General features: G+C 51.0%; 1 protein-coding gene across 1 annotated transcript in view; it reads right to left on the bottom strand.

The window, feature by feature from the left end:
* Window positions 1–17,321, bottom strand: part of LOC145339005 (zinc finger and BTB domain-containing protein 7B-like) — a 68,297-nt gene extending 50,976 nt beyond the window's left edge. Inside the window, exons 1-3 of the mRNA XM_080183430.1 lie at window positions 17,107–17,321; window positions 15,417–15,463; window positions 12,412–12,521 (exon numbers count right to left, since the gene is read on the bottom strand). The gene's annotated coding sequence lies outside the window, so the exon portion shown is untranslated. The remainder of the gene's footprint in view (window positions 1–12,411; window positions 12,522–15,416; window positions 15,464–17,106) is intronic.
* Window positions 17,322–23,565: the final 6,244 nt, after the last annotated feature.

The raw sequence follows: 23,565 nt of genomic DNA, 5'->3' as shown, positions 1-23,565 counted from the left end.
CACTGCTGCCTCAAAGCGCCAGGGACCCGGATCCAATTCCAGCCTCGGGTCACTGTCTGTGCGGAGTTTGCACGTGCTCCCCCGTGTCTGCGTGGGTTTCCTCCGGGTGCTCCGGTTTCCTCCCACAGTCCGAAAGAAGCACCGGTTAGGTGGATTGGCTGTGCTAAATTGCCCCTTCATGTCCAAAGATGTGCATGTTAGGAGGATTGGCCATGCCAAATTGTCCATTAGTGTCCACTGATGTGTGGGTTAGGTGGATTGGCTATGCTAAATTGCCCCTTAGTGTCAAAATGTATAGGTTAGGCAGTCTGGCCGTGCTAAATTGTTCCTTAGTGTCCAAAGATATGCAGATTAGGTGGACTGGCCATGCTAAATTGTCCCTTAGTGTCCAAAGATGTGCAGGTTAGATGGATTGGCCATGCTAAATTGCCCCTTAGTGTCCAAAGATGTGCAGGTTAGATGGATTGGCCATCCTAAATTGCCCCTTAGTGTCCAAAGATGTGCAGGTTAGATGGATTGGCCATGCTAAATTGCCCATGCTAAATTGCCCCTTAGTGTCCAAAGATGTGCAGGTTAGGTGGATTGGCCATCCTAAATTGCCCCTTAGTGTCCAAAGATGTGCAGGTTAGGGGGATTGGCCGTGCTAAATTGCCCCTTCGTGTCGGAGGGGGTAGCAAGGTAAATACCTGGGGTTATGGGAAAAGGGCCTGGGTAGGATTGTCATTGGTGTAGAGTCGATGGGCCGAATGGCCTCCTTCTACACTGTCGGGGTTCTATGATCTCTGCTACCTCCTCTACCTGCTACAACTCTCTATCTGCCCGCATCTCTTGCACACCCCCCCCCAATCGCCTTCACTCCGACACCGCCACCCCTCTTAGGACCACGGGAACTGATTTATTGCCGATCGTCGCAAGATTTATCGACCTGCTCTTATTTTTAAAGCCGCCAGCAACCGCCCGAGCGCCAGTTTCTTCCCAAAACGAGGCTTTTCCTTCATTTTAAAGTTACGGAACTGGGCGGCCAGGCTTTGGGGTTGGTGGGACTTAAAGGCAGCAGCGTCGCGAGCCAAAACTTGGCGGCAGGAGCAGCGTGAACCCCGGGGGGGGGGGGTGGCTGAGGCTGTCACTGCCGCAGACAGGAATCTTCTGGGCTAACCGCCCGCAAGGCTGCTGCTCAAGATATTTGGTCAGAATTTGCCGTATCGCAATTTCCCCTTGCACTGCGCGCTGGTTACAAAGCAATAATTCGAAAGGAAGGGGAGAAAAAAAGAGTCTCTTTCTTGGCCGCACTCCTCCTGGCCTCAGGATGGGCACATCCCCCCCACCCCCGCAGCACTCTACAGCCGCTTAAGTACTTCCCTTTGAGGTGTAGTCACTGCTCTCACATGGGAAACAATGCTGCCCGTTTGTGCACAGGAAGATCCCATACCAAAAAAACCGCAACCCCTGATAAATGAGCCAGATCTTGTGTGCGCGTGTGTTTTTTATTTAAACGTCAGTGTTTGGGCCCCAGGTCACGGGGCTCTAGCACATCCACCCGAGAAGGACACACACACACATATACAGGGACAGAGACAGACAGACACACACACAAACAGACAGACAGGCACACAGGGACCGGAACAGACGAACAGACAGACAGACACACACAAACAGACAGACACACAGGGACTGGAACAGACAGTCAGACAGACACACACACCCACACACACACACACGGACAGGAACAGATACACACACACACACACACACACACAGGGACAGGAACAGACACACACACACAGGGACAGGAACAGACACACACACACAGGGACAGGAACAGACACACACACAGGGACAGGAACAGACACACACACACACAGGGACAGGAACAGACACACACACGGACAGGAACAGACAGACAGACAGACACACACACGGACAGGAACAGACAGACAGACAGACACAGACACACACACACGGGCAGGAACAGACAGACACACACACACAGACAGGAACAGACAGACAGACACACGGACAGGAACAGACAGACAGACACACACACACACGGACAGGAACAGACAGACACACACACACACACACACGGACAGGAACAGACAGACACACACACACACACACACGGACAGGAACAGACAGACAGACACACACACACGGACAGGAACAGACAGACAGACACACACACACGGACAGGAACAGACAGACAGACAGACACACACGGACAGGAACAGACAGACAGACACACACACGGACAGGAACAGACAGACACACACACACACACACACACACACACACACACACACACGGACAGGAACAGACAGACAAACACACACACAGGGACAGGAACAGACAGACACACACACAGGAACACACACACACACCCCTTTTACAACTCAATCGTGTGTTTTTTTTTAGGATTCCATTTGCAATCCAGGGGCTCAGTCCGGCGCAAACCTCAGGTGGCTTGTTTGATTTGGTTTACTATCGTCACATAAAGTTTATTTATTAATCACAAGTAAGGCTTACATTAACACTGCAATGAAGTTACTATGTACAAATCCCCCTAGTCACCATACTCCAGCGCCTGTTCGGGTCAATGCACTCTAACCAGCACAGTCTTTCGGACTGTGGGAGGAAACCGGAGCACCCGGAGGAAACCCACGCAGACACAAGGAGAACGTGCAGACTCCACACAGTGACCCGAGCCGGGAATCGAACCTGGTGGCGCTGGGAGGCAGCAGTGCTAACCCACTGTGCCACCATGCAGCATATAACATGTATTGGGATACAGTGAAAAATACTGTTTCTCGGGTGTTATACAAACAAAGCATACCATTCATAGAGTACATAAATTTGATTTATTATAGTCGCATGTATTGGGATATAGTGAAAAGTACTGTTTCTTGCGCGCTATACAAAGCATACTGTTCATAGAGTACGCAGATTTGGTTTATTATTGTCACGTGTTGATATACAGTGAAAAGTATTGTTTCTTGCGCACTATACAAAGCATACCGTTCATAGAGTAAACTGTATTTATTAGTGTCACAAGTAGGCTTGCAATAACACTGCAATGAAGTTACTGTGAAATTCCCCTAGTCTCCACACTCCGGCGCCTGTTCGGGTAACACTGAGGGAGAATTTAGCATGGCCAATGCACCCTAACCAGCATGGGAGGAAACCGGAGGAAACAGACAAAGAATACCATTCATAGAGTACACAGGGGAGAAGGAAAGGAGAGAGTGCGCAATGTAGTATTACAGTCACAGATAGGGTGTGGAGAAAGATCAACTTAATATAAGGTAAGCCCATGCAAAAGTTTGATGGCAGTAGGGAAGATATTGTTTTGGACGCTTGGTATGTGACCTCAGACTTTTATATCTCTTTCCTGACGGAAGAAGGTGGAAGGGAGAACGTTCAGGGTCCTTGATTATGCCGGCTGCTTTTCCCGAGGCAGCAGGAAGTGTAGACGGAGTCAATGGACGGGAGGTTGGTTTGCGTGATGGGGACTGCGCTACGTTCACGACCCTCTGCAGTTCCTTGCAGTCTTGGCCGGCAAGCGGGAGCCCACGCCAAGCCGTGAGGCATCCGGGAAGAGTGCTTTTAGTGGGAAGGAGGGCTGCCGGACCGAGGCCCAGCCAAAGATCCGGCCACTCTCCCCACTGCCTTCCCCCTTCTCGGGCGTCACCAGGGACGGTGGAGCTGGTTCCTGACATCGCCGTGTGTGGGATCCTACTGGGTGGGGAACGCAAAACCTTGTCTTCGCTTCACTAATAATGCTGAGCTTGAAGCTCAAATCATTTTTAAGTTGCCGCAAAACGCCAAGAAATTTGGCAGACAATCGGCTTGGCGATATGCAAATACAAGTTCCTTCTCATGCACTATATGCCCAGCCAGGATGTTCCAGAGGCAGAGCCACTCCCTCCAGTTTGTTGAGATATTATCTCTACAAACACGACATCATATAAGGGCCACGGCAGACTCTGCAACTCTGCCAGTTTCACTGGGCACAAACGCCAAGGGCCTCTCTTCAATCCGGACAGCATTCGGGTTAGGAGCACACGACAGCTTGTGGTACCACCTCAGTCCCAGAGCTTCATTAGGCCGTTGACACAAGAGCGTGAAGTCAGTTAGTAAACAGGAAAGGTTTGGAAATTCAGGCAGCCCATAAGATGCTGGGGCAGAGGAAGTAGGCCGTCCGGCCTATTGAGTCTGCTCCGCCCCACCATTCAACAAAATGGGGGCGGCACAGTGGGTTAGCACTGCTGCCTCACAGCGCCAGGGACCCGGGTTCGATTCCCAGCCTCGGGTGACTGACCGTCTGTGTGGAGTTTGCACGTTCTCTCCATGTCTGCGTGGGTTTCCTCCGGATGCTCTGGTTTCCTCCCACAGTCCAAAGATGTGCAGGTTAGGGGGATTGGCCGTGCTAAATTGTCCCTTAGTGTCCAAAGGTGTGCGGGTTAGGGGGATTGGCCGTGCTAAATTGCCCATTAGTGTCCAAAGATGTGCAGGTTAGGGGGATTGACTGTGCTAAATTGCCCCTTAGTGTCCAAAGGTATACAGGTTAGGGGAATTGGTCATGCTAAATTGCCCCTTAGTGTCCAAAGGTATACAGGTTAGGGGGATTGGTCATGCTAAATCGTCCCTTAGTGTCCAAAGGTGTGCGGGTTAGGGGGATTGGCCATGCTAAATTGCCCATTAGTGTCCAAAGATGTGCAGGTTAGGGGGATTGACTGTGCTAAATTGCCCCTTAGTGTCCAAAGGTATACAGGTTAGGGGGATTGGCCATGCTAAATTGCCCATTAGTGTCCAAAGATGTGCAGGTTAGGGGGATTGACTGTGCTAAATTGCCCCTTAGTGTCCAAAGGTATACAGGTTAGGGGGATTGGTCATGCTAAATTGTCCCTTAGTGTCCAAAGATGTGTAGGTTAGGTGGATTGGCCATGCTAAATTGACCCTTGTGTCAGGGGAGGGGGCTAGCAGGGTAAACATATGGGGCTGTGGGGATGGGACCTGAGTGGGATTGTGGTCGGTGCGGACTGGATAGGCCGAATGGCCTCCTCCTGTACTGTGGGTGTTCTATGAGATCACGACTGACCAGGCTTGATAATATGGGCAACACAATGGTTAGCGCTGCGAGGGGGACGGGGGAGGGGGGGAGGGGGGATGGGGGGGACGGGGGACGGGAAAGAGAGAGGGGGAGAGAAGGGGAGAGACAGGCAGAGAGAATGCGTGAGGGGGACTGAGGGATGCAAAAAAGTGGGTGGACAGACAAGCGGGTGGTGGGTTGGGAAAGAATCATGCAGTTTTACATACAGTCACGCACACAACTTCCTGCATCAGAAGTAGTCAGCACAATTTGTGGCAGTGACAAATAGTCACAGAGAGGCAGCACATCACAGGATGGGTGTTCACCGAGAGCTTCCATTCCGACCCCCCCCCCTCCCAAAAAAAAATCACGTGGATTTGACAGCACATTCCATTCGGCCCCTCTGCTCCCTGGCGGGGTCACTGCCCCAGACCTGAATTTTCTCAGCCCCATTTCCATCCGCCCCGTGGGAGGAAACCGGAGCACCCGGAGGAAGCCCAGGCAGACACGGGGAGAACATACAAACTCCACACAGACGGTGACCCGAGCCGGGAATCGAACCCGGGTCCCCGAGGCTGTGAGGCAGCGGTGCTAACCCCACCGTGCCCACCGTAGGTTGAGAGGCGGTAGATTTAGAACGGATATGAGGAACTGCTTCTCGCAGAGGGTGGTGAATTTATGGAACTCGCTGCCCCAGAGCACGGTAGTCTGAATCACTGAATGTTTTCAAGAAGGAAATAGATATATATTTCTGATTTAAAAAAAAAGAGGGATATGGGGAACAGAACATAAGAAATAGGAGGAGTAGGCCATCTATCCCTTCGAGCCATTCAATAAGATCATGGCTGATCTGACGTGGATCAGTTCCACTTTCCCCCCTTAATTCCCCTGTCTATCAGAAACCTATCTACCCGTGACTTAAATATATTCAGTGAGGTAGCCTCCACTACTTCAACGGGCAGAGAATTCCAGAGATTCACCTTTGAGTGAAGAAATTCCTCCTCAACTCTGTTCCAAACTGTCCCCCCCCCTTATTTTGAGGCTGTGCCCTCTAGTCCTGCTATCCTTTCTAAGTGGAAAGAATCTCGCTACCTCTACCCTATCTAGCCCCTTCATTATCTTATATGTCTCTACAAGATCCCTCCTCAGCCTTCTAAACTCCAACGAGTACAGGCCCAGTCTATTTAATCTCTCCTCATAAGGTGGATTCGTGACCAGGGATTGATCAGACATGCCGCCAGCACGATGGCACAGTGGGTTAGCACCGCCGCCTCACGGCGCCAGGGACCCGGGTTCGATTCCCGGCCTCCCGTCTCTGTCTGTGTGGAGCCTGCACGCTCTCCCCGTGTCTGCGTGGGTTTCCTCCGGGTGCTCCGGTTTCCTCCCACAGTTCCGAGACGTGCGGGTTAGATCGATTGGCCAGGCGAAATTCCCCCTTAGTGTCGGTGGGGGTGAATGAGCAGGGTGCAAACGTGGGGTTACGGAGACAAGGCCTGGGTGGGATTGTGGTCGGTACAGGCATGATGGGCCAAATGGCCTCCTTCTGCATTGTAGGGATTCAATGGAATCCCTACAGTGCAGAAGTAGGCCATTGTGCACTGCCCACAATCCCACCCCAGGCTCTTTCCCCACAAGCCCCGCTCCCCCCGATCCATCTAACCTTACACATCCTGATACACTAAGGAGCAATTTAGCACGGCCAATCAACCTAACCCGCGCACCTTCAGACCGTGGGAGGAAACTGGAGCACCCGGAGGAAACCCACGCAGACACTGGGAGAAGGTGCAGACTCTACACGGACAGTGACCTGAGCCAGGAATCGAACCCAGGTCCCTGGAGCCGTGAGGCAGCAGTGCTAACCCACATGGCACAGTGGTTAGAGGGTGGTGAACTTGTGGAACTTCCTGCCCCGTAATCTTGTCTACAAGATTATGAGGGGCGTGGGCAGAGTGTTTAGACAGGCTGGAAGAGTCAATTACTCGAGGGCACAGGTTTAAGGTGCGAGGGGCAAGATTTAAAGGAGATGTACGAGGCAGATTTATTTTATTTTTTTTTTACACAGAGGGTGGTGGCTACATGGAGCTGGCTGCCAGGGGAGGTAGTGGAAGCGGATACGGTAGTGAGTTTTAAGGGGCTTCTGGACAAATGCATGAACAGGATGGGGCTGCGCACAGACGGAGACCCGAGGCCGGGAATCGAACCGAGGTCCCTAGCGCTGTGAAGCTGCGGGGCTAACTGCGGTGCCACCGTGTCGCCTGCCAGGGGAAGAGCGGGCAGCGAGCGAGAGGGGCAGAGGGGTTTAGGGCCGGGATCCCACGGCTCGGGGGCTCAGGCTACGAACTAATCGGGACGATTTGTCCCTCCCTGTCCTTTCAGGCGAGCAAGCCTGCCGGCCAACGCACGACGCCTGTGCCACATCGCGCCATCCCACTTCTCAAATCAGCCCATTCCTTGGAGGTTGCTTATCCGTGGCTCTTTGGCAACAGGGGGTTTGGGGGGGGTGGGGGGGAAGAGGAGGAGGAGGAGGAGGAGGAGGAGAGGAGGGATAAATGTGTTTGGGCTCATCCGAGGAGAGATAAAATCAAGGTCAGGGCAGGCGCCATCTGGGTTTGCTGTCGCCCCCGTACCGTTAGGATAAGAAGGGTTCAGAATGAGTCAGTCTTTCCAAGGCTCTGGGATCGTTGTTTCTTGCAAAGGTGCACCATGCTGCACAGCCAGCACATCTGCAGACGGGCCCTGGAGAGTTATCAGCACCCACGCTGTCTCTCTCGTCAGCGGCACGCACTTCAACGGAAAAGGAGCGGGAAAAAGGACGTTTTGTCTGTGAAACAGAAGGAGCCCCAAGAGAGAGAAATTTCTCCCCAACCTTCCCTTCCCCCCGCCGACATTAACACAGCGAGGGGCGCCCTGCTCTCACTCTCAACAAACTGAGGCCCAGGCTTAGCCAAGAGCCTGTCGTACTTTCCAAATGATGGAGCCACTTGCCTCTCTCTCGACCTCGCTTGCCTCCTTCCTCCAAACCTCATCTGATTTATTGTTGTCACATGTATTGGGATACAGTGAAAAGTATTGTTTCTTGCGCGCTATACAAAGCATACCATTCATAGAGTACATAGATTTGATTTATTATCGTCACATGTATTGGGGCACAGTGAAAAGTATTGTTTCTCACGCGCCATACAGACAAAGCATACCGTTCATTGAGTACGCAGATTTGATTTATTATTGTCACATGTATCGGGATACAGTGAAAAGTATTGTTTCTCACGCGCTATACAGAAAGCATACTGTTCGTAGAGTACATTGATTTGATTTATTATTGTCACATAGAATCATAGAAACCCTACAGTGCAGAAGGAGGCCATTCGTCCCATCAAGCTTGCACCAACAACAACCCCACCCAGGCCCTATAACCCCAAGTATTTACCCTGATAGAGTCAGGGGGAGTTAAGGGGCAATTTAGCATGGCCAATCCATGTAACCTGCACATCTTTGGACACAAAGGGGCAATTTAGCATGGCCAATCCACCTAACCCGCACACCTTTGGACACTAAGGGGCAATTTAGCATGGCCAATCCCCCTAACCCGCACATCTTTGGACACAAAGGGGCAATTTAGCATGGCCAATCCACCTAACCTGCACATCTTTGGACACTAAGGGGCAATTTAGCATGGCCAATCCACCCTAACCTGCACATCTTTGGACTGTGGGAGGAAACTGGTGCACCCGGAGGAAACCCACGCAGACACGTAAGAGAACGTGCAGGCTCCACACAGACAGTGACCCAAGCCGGGAATCGAACCCGGGTCCCTGGTGCTGTGAGGGTGCGATGGTAACCACTGTGCCACCCTGCGGTTTGAAGTGATTTATTTTGCACACAGCCAGCGGTTTGGAGTCTTCCCGGAATCGTGGTGGGGTTTTAGTTTCAGCCGAGGTGTATGAGGGGGCATTGGATGATTATTTGAATAGAAATAATGTGCAGGGGATGTGGTGGGGGAAAGGCAGGGGAATGGCACTGAGTCACGACGCTCACTTGGAGAGCCGGGGCAGACGCACAGGGCCCAAACGGCCTCCTCTTGTGCTCCGTAAGGATGCTGCGACCCAGCCTGGAGGAATGGCCGTCACCCCACTACGGCCCACCACCTCACGGCTCAGGTAGCGAAAGCTCCTGGTTTGGCAAGGCATGCGACGTGCCAAATTCCCCGCGCGCACCCCCACCAACTCTGTGCATCAAAAGCAAGTTCAAAGGAAAACCACAGAGAGAGAGAGAGAGAGAAAAAAAATTCCAGCTCTGTGTGTATGTCAGCACAGAGGACAAAGCCCAACTTTCTGATCTTGGAGGAAGTGGTATCGATTCGCACTCCCTTCACTGCCTCGGAACGTTTCAGATCCGAAACAGCCTTGTTTTTTTCTGTAAAGAACGTCCTGCGACGTTAATAAAAATAAAACATATACATCTCGCAACCCGAGGAAGTCCCGGAATATTTAGAAAGTGAAATGCTTGCCCAAGTACAACTCACCGTCGCAACGTGGAAGGTCTTTCTTCCGTCGCAGCAGCACTCCTGAGCTGTTAGGTACCAGGGAAGCGCTTGTTCTTCCCCATGAGATGCGAGCCCGCAGCTGGGGTGGAATGGAGACTGGGGACTGGGGACTGAGGGTTGGGGGGTGGGGGCGTCGATGTGCGCACAGCAAGCTTCCACAAACAGCAATGCAATTTCTGACCAGTGGACGTTGGTGCAAGGGTGAACGTTGGCCCCAGGGCGTTGGGGCAAGAATCCCAGGGGGTGGGGGTGGGTGCTGAACGGTGCCCTCCGGCTGCTACACTTCATCGCGTCCACCAAGGGGTGACGCCCGAAGATGGGAAAGAAAACATACTCTCCGACTGAGAGCAGGGAGGCGAGCGGAATTCGCCACACAAGTTGGCAGCTAGCTGGTACAACGCCAACAAGACCCCAAACCACTGGCTGTGCGCGAAATAAGTCACTTTAAATCGCAGGGTGGCACAGTGATTACCATCGCACCCTCACAGCCCCAGGGGCCGGGGTTCAATTCCCAGCTCGGGTCACTGTCTGCGTGGAGTTTGCACGTTCTCCCCGTGTCTGCATGGGTTTCCTCCGGGTGCTCCAGTTTCCTCCCACAGTTGAAAGACGTGCAGGTTAGGGGGGATAGGCCATGCTAAATTGCCCCTGCAGTGTAGAAGGCCATTTGACCCATCGAACCTGCACAGGCAACAATCCCACCCAGGCCTATCCCCACAACCCCATGTATTTACCCTGCTAATTCCCCTGACATTAATTGAGAATTTAGCAAAACCAATCCCCCTAACCAGCACATCTTTGGACACTAAGGGACAATTTAAAATGGCCAACGCACCTAACCCACACATCTTTGGACACTAAGGGGCAATTTAGCATGGCCAATCCACCTAACCTGCACATCTTTGGACACTAAGGGCAATTTAGCACAGCCAATCCACCTAACCTGCACATCTTTGGACGCTAAGGGACAATTCAGCATGGCCAATCCACCCTAACCTGCACATCTTTGGACACTAAGGGGCAATTTAGCACGGCCAATCCACCTAACCTGCACATCTTTGGACATCAATGGGCAATTTAGCAATGGTCAATCAGCCTAACCTGCACCTCTGCACTGTGGAGGAAACCGGAGCACCCAGAGGAAAGCTGAGCAGATACAGGGAGAACGTGCAAGCTCCACACAAACAGTGGCTTGAGGCTGGAACTGAACCCGGGTCCTGGGCGCTGTGAGTTATCCATGACTGAGTGGTGCTGATTGGCACTTTCCAAAGCCCGCGACTGTGTGTCGAGGCTGATACCAGGATTGGCAGGACTGTCCTAGGAGAGATTGGTTCAGCTGGGTCTGGGAGTCTCACTATGACTGTAACACTACATTCTGCACCCTCTCCTCTCCTTCTCTATGAACGGTATGCTTTGTCTGTATAGCGCGCAAGAAACAATACTTTTCACTGTGTCCCAATACACATGACAATAATAAATCAAATCATTAAAGAATGATAGGTGATCTGATCAAAACATATAAAATGTTAACAAGGCTGGACAGAGTAGATGCAGGGAAGTTGTTTTCCCTGGTTTGGGGGAACCTAGAACGAGGCAAAGTAGACTGAGGGTAGACCATTTAGGACTGAAATGAGGAAAGATTTCTTCACTTGGAAGGTGCAGAACCTGTGGCATTCTCGACCACAGAAAGCTGAGGAGGCCAACCGGGTGGCACAGTGGGTTAGCACTGCTGCCTCACAGCGCCAGGGACCCCGGGTTCGATTCCCAGCTCGGGTCATTGTCTGTGCGGCGTCTGCATGTTCTTCTCCCCGTGTCTGCGTGGGTTTCCTCCGGGTGCTCCGGTTTCCTCCAACACTCCAAAGATGTGCGGGTTAGGTGGATTGGCCATGCCAAATTACCCCTCAGTGTCGGGGGGATTAATTAGCAGGGTGCAAACGTGGGTTTATGGAGGCCTGGATGGGATTGTGGTTGGTGCAGGCTTGAAGGGCCGAATGACCTCCTTCTGCATTGGAAGGATTCTATGATTCTATCTTTGGACACAAAGGGGCAATTTAGCATGGCCAATCCCCCTAACTTACACATCTTTGGTCAATAAGGGACAATTTAGCATGGCCAATCCACCTAACCTCCACATCTTTGGACACTAAGGGACAATTTAGCATGGCCAATCCACCTAACCTCCACATCTTTGGACACTAAGGGACAATTTAGCATGGCCAATCCACCTAACTTACACATCTTTGGTCAATAAGGGGCAATTTAGCATGGCCAATCCACCTAACCCGCACATCTTTGGACACTAAGGGACAATTTAGCATGGCCAATCCACCCAACCTACACATCTTGGGTCACTGAGGGGCCTTAGTGTCTCCCTTTACAGCAGTATTCAGGAAGGATCGGGTTTAAAGTTTAGTTATTAGTGTCACAAGTAGACTTACATTAACACTGCAATGAAGTTACTGTGAAAATCCCCTAGTCGCCTCATTCTGGCACCTGTTCGGGTTACACTGAAGGAGAATTTAGCTCGGCCAATCCACCTAACCAGCATGTCATTCAGACTGTGGGAGGAAACCAGAGCACCCGGAGGAAACCCACACAGACACGGGAGGGTGGTGGGTAGAGTACGCAAACTCAGCACTTAGTGACCTGAGGCCAGAATCGTTCTTTAAGATATCTTGCGAACACAGAGTAATTTTTGCAACAGGAAAAAAATCTAGCTGGTGGAATTCACATCAAGAGCGGAGACACTGAACAAGACAGCTCTTAATCAATACAATACACTTACCAGTCCAGATTCTTGGCAGAGGATTATTGCCAATAATCCAGTCTCTCTACTCGGATGCAGCACAGAATTTAAGTGCCTTGTTCTTGCCGGTTAAGGCATTGTCCATCAACCTGTCACAAGAACCAACAGATCAGGGCTCAGTCCATTTCATTCCGCCTTTCCATTTTGTATTTCAACATCCAGGCAAGCCGTGTGCCCCAGAGAAATGTCATCAATGCAGAAGGCTCAAACTGGATTAGTCGCGTAATCCATTGCCAATCTCCCTGCTCCAAAGTATTAGCGTGCCTGCCACTGGGCGCAGGAATGGAAAAGCCCCACAGAACTGAGTATAAAACGTGACCACAGCTGCAACTCCCTCGGCGCTGACCCTCCCGTGGCACGGCGCTCCCTCGGCGCCGACCCTCCCGCGGCGCGGCGCTCCCTCGGTGCCAACCCTCCCGCAGCGCAGCGCTCCCTCGGCGCCGACCCTCCCGCAGCGCAGCGCTCCCTCGGCGCCGACACTGACCCTTTTGCACTCAAAGCCTGAGCCCACGATCAATTGACTTGAAGGGCGTGTGTGCTAACACTGAGCTACAGTGGATACCGCATGATGCCTCTTACCACGAGAACCATTAGCACCTGGAAAGAATTGTTTGCACCTGACGCACGTGTACGTCCAAACAGATCAGGAGAAAGAAGCAAGAAGGAGACCGAAAAACACATCAAAAATGGGAAGATAAAACTGAAGGTGCAAGGGGGTTCATTGCCTGCATGATAAATCCCGGTTTGGGTCCCATAGGGGACATTTCACTAGATTTCCGCTCTCCACTGTTCCCAGTCTGACAAAGGATCTGACCCAAGGCAGGGCTGGGTTGGACTGTGACCAGTGCAGACTTGATGGACCGAGTGATCTCCTCCTGCACTGTAGGGATTCTACGAAACTACCTTTCATTAAAATGTGAGAACGCTTGGGAATGGTAGCAGTAAGAGGTTATCATTCGAATGGGTGTAAGTTGAGAGAGGTGGATCCTCAGCACGACCTTGGTGTCCTCCTGCATCAGTCGCTGGAAGTAAGTTCAAGTTTATTTATTGGCGACACAAGTCGGCTAACATTCACACTGCAGTGAAGTTTTACTGTGAAAATCCCCTGGTCGCCACGCTCCGGCGCCTGTCCGGGTTACACTGAGGGAGAATTTAGCACAGCCAATCCACTGGGTGGGTGGCACAGTTGATTAGCTGCTGCCTCACGGCAACAGGGTTCCACCCCCAGCTTGGGTCACTGTCTGTGTGGAGTTTGTACATTCTCCCCGTGTCTGCGTGGGTTTCCTCCGAGTGCTCCGGTTTCCTCCCACAGTCTGAAAGACGTGCTGGTTAAGGCGAACTGGCCGTGCTAAATTCTCTCCCCGTGTACCCAAACAGGCGCTGGAGTGTGGCAACTAGAGGATTTTCACAGTAACTTCACTGCAATGTTAAGGTAAACCTACTGTGACACTAATAAATAAACTTTAAAACTTAAAGCCTTTTGGACTCTGGGAGGAAACCGGAGCACCAAGAGGAAACCCGTGCAGACACTGGGGGACAACGTGCAGACTCCACATGACCCGAGCCGGGAATCGAACCCCCGGGTCCCTGGCGCTGTGAGGCAGCAGTGCTAATCATTGTGCCACTGTGCTGCCCACTAAGTAAGCGCGCACATACATCAGGCAGTAAAGAAGGCAAATCGTATGCTGGCCTTCATAGCGAGAAGATTTGAGTACAGGATAGGGATGTTTTGCCGCAATTGTATAGGACGCAGGTTGAGGAGGAACTTCTTCACTCAAAGGGTGGTGAATCTCTGGAATTCTCTGCCCGTTGAAGTGGTGGAGGCTGCCTCGCTAAATATTTTTAAGACGCGGGTTGATGGGTTTTTGATAAGAGAGGGGATTAAGGGTTATGGGGAGAGGGTGGGAAAGTGGAACTGAGCAGCGACAGATCAGCCATGATCTTATTGAATGGCGGGGCAGGCTCGAAGGGCTAGATGGCCTACTCCTGCTCCTATTTCTTATGTTCTAGGTGAGGCCACATCCGGAGTATTGTGTGCAGTTTTGGTCTCCTTATCTGAGGAGGGATGTCCTTGCTATAGAGGGAGCACAGCAAAGGTTTACCAGGCTGATTCCTGGGATGGCAGGTCTGTCATATGAGGAGAGGCTAAGTCGGTTAGGATTATATTCACTAGAGTTGAGAAGAGCCAGAAGGAATTTCATATAAACGTATAAAATTTTAACGGGGTTAGACAGGGTACATTCAGAAAGAATATTCCCAACGGTGGGGGAGTCCAGAACTGGTGGTGGTGGTGGTGGTGGGGGGGGTGATAGTTTGAGGATAAGGGGTAAACCTTTTAGGACTGAGGTGAGGGGAAATTTATTCCCCCAGAGGGTGGTGAATGAGTGGAATTCACTCCCACAGAAAGTATTTCAGGTCAAAACATTGTGTGATTTGGAGAAGAAATTAGATACAGCTCGAAGCGAAAGGGATCGAGGGATATGGGGGAGAAAGGGGAATCAGGATATTGAATTTGATGATCAGCCATGATCGTAACGAATGGCGAGGCAGTCTGGAAGGGCCGACTGGCCTCCTCCCGCTTCTAGTTTTGATGTTCCGATGTTTCATTTACTCATTATCACAAGTCGGCTTACATTAACATCGCAATGAGGTTACTGCGAAATTCCCTCGGTCGCCACACTCTGGTGCCTGTTTCGGGTCACGCTGAGGGAGAACTTAGCACGGCCAATGCACCCGAACCAGCACGTCTGTCAGGACTGTGGGAAGAAACCCACGCAGACAGGTGGGGCAGGGAGGGGAGAACGTGCAGATCCCAGACAGACAGTGACCCAAGCCAGGAATCGAGTCCGGGTCCCTGGCGTGGCGAGGCAGCAGTGCCAGCCCACTGTGCCACCCCACCGATCGATACCATTCTACTGCCCTCCATCTCACGCTCTTGGTGCTGCGCTCTCGTTCACTCGGACCGCGTTGACTTGCTCACTTACTTAGTTACTTTCTCTCTCTCTCGTTCCGTCTCTCTCGCTCGGACAATCTGCAAAAACAAACGCACAAACATCAGTTGACCATTTTACGATCTTTTCCCACACTGGCCTATTCCACGGCGGCCATTTTGTGTTGCCCCAACACTAGGGGACAAAAGCTGCTTTCCTCAGTTAATATTCCATTCGTACTTTGAACGTGACAGCCTCGTAGGCACCGGGCCCACAAAAAGGGAGGGAATTGTTCTCTTCGGGGCGGACGTGAACTTGAGAGAGAGAGAGCACATCAAAGATTCATGAGTGTGGATTCAGCGAGGAGGGACTTGGAGAAGCCACGGGATTGCTTTCCTCGGAGAGGAGACAGCGGACAGAGACAGGAGCTCTGATAGACAAGTTCCGAGAGAGACCAGAGTGGAGAGAGTGAACACAGGGAAAAACTGTTCCCATCAACAGAGGGAAGGATGTATGTCGCCCTCTTTAAGGACATCATTGCATCAGAAGCAGTTCAGAGAAGGTTCAGATACCTGATATGGACATCTTCGGATACTAAGGGACAATTTAGCATGGCCAATTCACCTAACCTGCACATCTTTGGGACATCTTTCACCTGACGAAGAGGCTGTCCCCTCGAAAGCTAGTGAGAATATTATCAAATAAATAGGTTGGACTAAAACCTGGTGTTGTCAGACTTTTTACTGTGTTTACGCCAGTCCAACGCCGGCATACCCACATCATCTTTGGGACACTCAGGGGGCAACTTAGCATGGCCAACCCACCTAACCTACACATCTTTTGGATCACTCAGGAGGCAACTTAGCATGGCCAAACCACCTAACCTACACATCTTTGGACAGTAAGGGACAACTTAGCACGGCCAATCCACCTAACCTGCACACCTCTGGGACACTCAGGAGGCAATTTAGCACGGCCAATTCCCCAAACCCACACATCTTTGGACACTAAGAGGCAACTTAGCATGGCCAATCCACCCAATCTGGACAGTAAGGGGGCAACTTAGCATGGCCAATCCACCTACCCTGCACATCTTTGGACACTAAGGGGGCAATTTAGCACAGCCAATTCCCCTAACCCGCACATCTTTGGATACTAAGGGGCAATTTAGCAAGGCCAATCCACCTAACCCGCACATCTTTGGGATACTAAAGGGGCAACCTAGCATGGCCAATCCCCCTAAGCTGCACATCTTTGGGCACTAAGGGGGTTATTTAGCATGGCCAATCCACCCTAACTTGCACATCTTTGGGATACTAAAGGGGCAATTTAGCATGGCCAATCCACCTAAGCTGCACATCTTTGGACACTAAGGGGGCAATTTATCACGGCCCATCCACCTAACTCACACCTCACAGCAGTCTGCTTGACCCCATCACGTCCATCCGGGGGCAGTAGGAAGAGGCTTCCAAATTGGCCGGATCTTTGGAATCTGTCAACGGGAGTTGATGGGGGGCTGACAAGTATCGATCTTGAAGGGAGTCTTGAGCGTCAAATCATTGGGGCGGAGGGGTTGGGTGGCTAGCAGAATGGAGTTGGCCACCGTGGCCAAGGGCGGCCATGTTTTGATGGAATGTAGCAGGGGGCTAGAAGGGCAGAATGGCCACCCCAGCTGCAAATTCCCCACACCATTACATATTAAATTTTGCCAAACGTTGTTTTATATGAATTTTTCACCTCTTACCTGTGCTTTTCATGGACTTCAGGTTGCCAGGCCAACATATAATGTTAAAAATATATACTTTTTTGTAATCTGTCCCAATCTGCCTGGGGAGAGTTGGGGAGGAAGGTTTGAGGCGAGTTGATGTTGTTTTTTTTGGTTCAGAGGGTCTCAGCTTGTTTATCCTCACCTTCCCCCCCCTCTCCCTTCGACTGAGGAGAGGCCGTCGCCGAACCAGCCGGCCGCCCGCCCAAAGTCCCGCCTCCCGGCACCCGCGCCTCGCCATTGGCTGCGCGGCGGGACACCTGGTCCGGCCCCTGCCTCCCATTGGGTGAACGCGCTGTCACTCTGCATCTCTCCGCCCCCCGCCCCATTGTCCCGCCCCTTAGCGCCCTCGCTATTGGCCAAACGCGCAGGAGCCAGATCCATCCCACTCCCCCCATTGGATGAGGGCGCCGCCACTCTGCATCTCTCCGCCCCCCTCCCCATGTCCCGCCCCTTCACCCCCACGCTATTGGCCGCGCCTGTAGGCGTCCAGGTCCAACCCACTGCTCCTATTGGGTAACGTAGATGCACTTTGCATATCCCCGCCCCCCAGTCTGCCCTGCCCCCTTTGCCGGCATGCCAATGGGCTCGCGCGCCGGCGTCCAGGTCCATTCTGCTCCTTCCATTGGGTGAAGGCGCTGTCACTCTGCATCTCTCCAACACCCTATGTCCCGCCCCTTAGAGGCGCGCGCAGGTCTCCAGGTCCAACTCTCTGCTCCCATTGGGTGAGGACGCTGTCACTCTAGATCACCCCGCCCGCCCCTTCCTATGTCCCGCCCCTTGCCCGCCGCGCTGTAGGTCGCGCGCGCATACGACACAGCGCCTGCTCCACCCCGCTGTTCCTATTGGGTGCAAGCGATGTCACTCTGCAGTCCCCACCCCCTCCCTTGTTCCCGACCCTTCACCGCCACACCACACCAATGGATACTGGTGCCTCTTATCCGATTGGTCTATTGTACTGTCAATCTGGCGCTCCGCCCCCTCCGCATGCCAGTCTGCCCCGCCTTCTGATGCCTGCGTCCCCATTCCGATTGGTTACTAACGTTGTCCGTCACCAGTGGGCGTCACCTCTGGGGGGGGGGGAGGGAGACGCTCTATTCTGATTGGTGCAAAGCGCTGCTGGTCAAGCTGGACCAACCAACCACCATCCGCGGTGCTCCACCTATCCCGCCCCCCGTTTATTGTGTCATCGGTGGGCGGATATCTTTTTGGTGTAGCGGCTCTGATTGGGCCAGCCGTCTGCCCGTCAAACCGTCTCTCCCAATCACCTCCTCACGATAGTCACCAACCCTTGATGGGCGGGTGCTCACCTGCTCACTGATTGGTAAGAGGCGCTGTCAGTCACGTGATCGTCCCGCCTCCCCGCCAGGTGAAGCTGTCGCCCTTCCGATTGGCGGGCAGCGCCGTCAATCAAGCGCCGTCCCGCCCGCCAGGTGAGTTGTCACCTTTCTGATTGGTGGAGAGGGCTGTCAGTCAGGCAGCCCCGCCTCCCTTCTGTCTTCGACCTTCCCGCCTTCAGAGGCTCAAGGTGAGCAACTGTCTCTCACCTGCCCAGTGCCTCAAAGCAACTATAGAATGTAAGGCCGTAACACATTTATATATCTATATATAGTACCAAAATCTGATTTATTATAGAATATATAACTTATAAATTATATATACTTTGTCACAAAGCATAAATATTAAAAGTAATTTACCTTACTTTAAGATTTGAATGGGCCACCCCAGCAGTGCCCAGTCCAGGATTGTTATTGGACATCAGTCAGTCCCCGTGTGTGTGGGGTAGGTACACCCACAGTGCTGTTAGGGAGGGAGTTCCAGGATTGTTATTGGACATCAGTCAGTCCGCCGTGTGTGTGGGGTAGGTACACCCACAGTGCTGTTAGGGAGGGAGTTCCAGGATTGTTATTGGACATCAGTCAGTCCCCGTGTGTGGGGTAGGTACTCCCACAGTGCTGTTAGGGAGGGAGTTCCAGGATTGTTATTGGACATCAGTCAGTCCCCATGTGTGTGGTGTAGGTACACCCACAGTGCTGTTAGGGAGGGAGTTCCAGGATTGTTATTGGACATCAGTCAGTCCCCCGTGTGTGGGGTAGGTACACCCACAGTGCTGTTAGGGAGGGAGTTCCAGGATTGTTATTGGACATCAGTCAGTCCCTGTGTGTGTGGGGTAGGTACACCCACAGCGCTGTTAGGGAGGGAGTTCCAGGATTGTTATTGGACATCAGTCAGTCCCCATGTGTGTAAGGTAGGTACACCCACAGTGCTGTTAGGGAGGGAGTTCCGGGATTGTTATTGGACATCAGTCAATCCCCGTGAGTGTGGGGTAGGTACACCCACAGTGCTGTTAGAGAGGGAGTTCCAGGATTGTTATTGGACATCAGTCAATCCCCGTGAGTGTGGGGTAGGTACACCCACAGTGCTGTTAGGGAGGGAGTTCCAGGATTGTTATTGGACATCAGTCAATCCCCGTGAGTGTGGGGTAGGTACACCCACAGCGCTGTTAGGGAGGGAGTTCCAGGATATTTCCAAGTTGGTGACTGGCTCGGAGTGGGGACTTGCAGGTGGTGGTGTTTCCCATGTGTCTGCTTGGAAATATATTGGCTGTCCCTTCACTGTGGCTGGGGTCAAAATTGCAGAACTCCCTCCCTAACAGCACTGTGGGTGTACATACCCCACACACAGGGACTGACTGATGTCCAATAACAATTCCGGAACTCCCTCCCTAACAGCACTGTGGGTGTACCTACCCCGCACACGGGGACTGACTGATGTCCAATAACAGTCATGGAACTCCCTCCCAAATGGCACTGTGGGTCAACCCACACCAGTTGATGATTGGTTTGATTTGATTTGATTTATTTTGTCACATGTATTGAGATACAGTGAAAAGTATTGTTTCCTGTGTGCTATACAGACAAAGCATACTGTCCCGGAACTCCCTCCCTAACAGCACTGTGGGTGTACCTACACCACACACGGGGACTGACTGATGTCCAATAACAACCCTGGACTGGGCACAGCTGGGGTGGCCCATTCAAATCTCAAATTAAAGTAAATTTCTTTCAATTTTTATGCTTTGTAGGTCCATTCAAATGTCTGACAGCAGCAGGGAAGAAGCTGTTCTTGAGTCGGTTGATACATGACATCAGACTTTTGTATCTTTGTGTCGAGTGTGAAATGAGCTCATGTGGCAGCCCCCACCCCTTCGTCCAACCACCCCCTGACCCCCCGCACAACGTCCCCCCCACCTGTGACCTGGGTGGGGGGCCAAACAGAGCAGAGAGGTCGAAACCGTGCCCCCTTGCTTCAAAGATCCAGGACAAGAGGGGCACAGATTTAAGATTTATTTATTAGTGAGACATTTAAGCTTACATTAACACTGCAATGAAGTTACTATGAAAATCCCCTAGTCGCCATACTGCAGCTACACTGAGGGAGAATTTGGCAAGGCCAATCTACCCGAACCAGCACGTTCTTTGGACTGTGGGAGGAAACCGGAGCACCCGGAGGAAACCCACGCAGACACGGGGAGAACGTGCAGACTCCACACAGCCAGTGACCCGAGCTGGGTCCCTGGCGCTGTAAGGCAGCAGTGCTAACCCACTGTGCCCCCACTACGACCTGCAGGATAAATTCAGAAAGAACGTTCCCGATGGTGGGGGGAGTCCAGAACTCGGGGATCAGAGTTTGAGGATAAGGGGTAAACCTTTTAGGACTGAGGTGAGGGGAAATTTCTTCACCCAGAGTGTGGTGAATGTGTGGAATTCACTCCCACAGAAAGTAGTTGGGGCCAAAACGTTGTGTGATTTCAAGAAGGAATTAGATATCGCCCTTGGGGGATCGAGGGATATGGGGGGGGCAAAATCAGGATATTGAGTTGGACGACCAGCCCTGATCGTAAAGAATGGCGGAGCAGGCTCGAAGGGCCAAATGGCCTCCTCCAGCTTGTAGTTTCGATGCTCCCAGCCCGAGCCAGGAACTCTCTCTCGACTTGTCAGCAGGGAGGCTGCAAAGTGCCGACCCAGCGAAGCGAAACTGTTTACCGGTAGCTTATCAATCATTTTCCAGTGCAGTCGATAGTGATCAAACATCAAGCGTCTTCCCACTGTACGCACCGCCAGCAGGCAAGAATAGGCTGACGCCGCAATCGGAAATTGTGCTGCTGGTTCGTGGTTCAAAGAGATAACTACATTGAAAAGGCAACCCCCCCAACAGCCCACCACAGATCAGCCTCTCACAAAGGGCGGTGTATCAGAACTCTTCTTTAAGTCTTTCTTTGGCTGGACTTAGGATGTTCCAATGGTGATTAGATTTGATTTATTATTGTCACATGTATTGGGACACAGTGAAAAGTATTGTTTCTTGCACGTTATACAGACAAAGCATACTGTTCATAGAGTGCATAGATTTGATTTATTATTGTCACACGTATTGGGATACAGTGAAAAGTATTGTTTCTTGCGCGTTATACAGACAAAGCATACTGTTCATAGAGTACATAGATTTGATTTATTATTGTCACACGTATTGGGATACAGTGAAAAGTATTGTTTCTTGTGCACTATACAGACAAAGCATACCATTCATAGAGTACATAGATTTGATTTATTGTTGTCACATGTATTGGGACACAGTGAAAAGTATTGTTTCTTGCGCACTATACAGACAAAGCATACCATTCATAGAGTACATAGATTTGATTTATTGTTGTCACACGTATTGGGACACAGTGAAAAGTATTGTTTCTTGCGCACAATACAAACAAAGCATACCATTCATAGAGTACATAGATCTGATTTATTATTGTCACATGTATTGGGACACAGTGAAAAGTATTGTTTCTTGCGCACTATACAGACAAAGCATACCATTCATAGAGTACATAGATTTGATTTATTGTTGTCACATGTATTGGGACACAGTGAAAAGTATTGTTTCTTGCGCACAATACAAACAAAGCATACCATTCATAGAGTACATAGATCTGATTTATTATTGTCACATGTACTGGGACACAGTGAAAAATATTGTTTCTTGCGCGCTATACAGACAAAGCATACCATTCATAGAGTACATAGATTTGATTTATTGTTGTCACATGTATTGGGACACAGTGAAAAGTATTGTTTCTTGCGCACTATACAGACAAAGCATACCATTCATCGAGTACATAGATCTGATTTATTATTGTCACATGTATTGGGACACAGTGAAAAGTATTGTTTCTTGCGCGTTATACAGACAAAGCATACCGTTCATAGAGTGCATAGATTTGATTTATTATTGTCACATGTACAGTGAAAAATATTGTTTCTTGCGCGCTATACAGACAAAGCATACCATTCATAGAGTACATAGTTTTGATTTATTATTGTCACATGTATTGGGATACAGTGAAAAGTATTGTTTCTTGCGTGCTATACAGACAAAGCATACCATTCATAGAGGACATAGACTTGATTTATTATTGTGACATGTATTGGGAGACAGTGAATAATATTGTTTCTTGAGCCCTGTACAGACAAAGCATACCGTTCATAGAGTACATAGATTTGATTTATTATTGTGACATGTATTGGGATACAGTGAAAAGTATTGATTCTTGTGTGAGAACATAGAGTACACAGGGGAGAAGTAAAGGACAGGGTGCAGAATGTAGTGTTACAGTCACAGCGAGGGTGTAGAGAAAGATCAACTTAATACGAGGTAGGTCCATTCAAAAGTCTGACAGCAGCAGGGAAGAAGCTGTTCTTGAGTTGGTCGGTACGTGACCTCAGACTTTTGCATCATTTTCCCAACGGAAGAAGGTGGAAGAGAAAATGTCCGGGATGCGTGGGGGGGGATTCTTGATTATGCTGGCAGCTTCTCCCGAGGCAGCGGGAAGTGTAGACGGAGTCAATGGATGGGAGGCTGGTTTGCGTGATGGGACTGGGTTACACTCATGACCCTTTTGTAGTTCCTTGCGGTCTTGGGCAGAGCAGGAGCCCACACCAAGCTGTGATACAACCAGAAAGAATGCTTTCTATGGGGCATCTGTAAAAGTTGGTGAGAGTCGTAGCGGACATGCCAAATTTCCTTATCATCCTGTGAAAGTAGAGGTGTTGGTGGGGCTTTCGACAATCTCCTTTGTTTCGTTGACATGGAGGGAGAGATTATTAGCACTGCACCAGTTCACCAGACTTTCAGACTCTAATCCAAGAGCCTGAATTTCATGCAGATTTTGTACAGTGTCCTTAACGTAGTAACATTACAGCAGACTTGGAAAAGCAGCCGGCATAATCAAGAACCCCACACATCCCGGACATTCTCTCATCCACCTTCTTCTGTCGGAAACAAAACACAAAAGTCTGAGGTCACGTACCGACCGACTCAAGAACAGCTTCTTCCCTGCTGCTGTCAGACTTTTGAATGGACCTACCTCGCATTAAACTGATC

Source organism: Carcharhinus amblyrhynchos, unplaced genomic scaffold, assembly GCF_965287045.1.
Source record: "Carcharhinus amblyrhynchos unplaced genomic scaffold, sCarAmb.v2.hapA chromosome_284, whole genome shotgun sequence".
In the NCBI taxonomy this organism is placed as follows: Eukaryota; Metazoa; Chordata; class Chondrichthyes; order Carcharhiniformes; family Carcharhinidae; genus Carcharhinus; species Carcharhinus amblyrhynchos.
The sequence above is the reverse complement of the archived record's forward strand: the minus strand, read 5'-3'. Positions and strand labels throughout refer to the sequence as shown.